The following is a 229-nucleotide window of genomic DNA, read 5'->3' as shown; positions in this document are numbered from 1 at the left end:
CTAAGACCCAAAGCCGAATACCAGTTGTCACCAAAGACAGATGGCCCTTCTGTTGGTAGCTGAAGGATGTTGGCCAAAATGTCTGGAGTCAATCTGATTTCCACTCCCTTAATTGTTGAGATAAAAAGAGATTTGTCAGGAAAAGTTTTGGCATTGCAGTAGAATGCATGGACAACATCTGGGAAATAAGATTCAGAGATCTTTAAGAATGAAGTCCAGCCAAGAACAT

The sequence above is a fragment of the Cicer arietinum genome, chromosome 1 (assembly GCF_000331145.2).
Source record: "Cicer arietinum cultivar CDC Frontier isolate Library 1 chromosome 1, Cicar.CDCFrontier_v2.0, whole genome shotgun sequence".
Lineage (NCBI taxonomy): Eukaryota > Viridiplantae > Streptophyta > Magnoliopsida > Fabales > Fabaceae > Cicer > Cicer arietinum.
The sequence above is the reverse complement of the archived record's forward strand: the minus strand, read 5'-3'. Positions refer to the sequence as shown.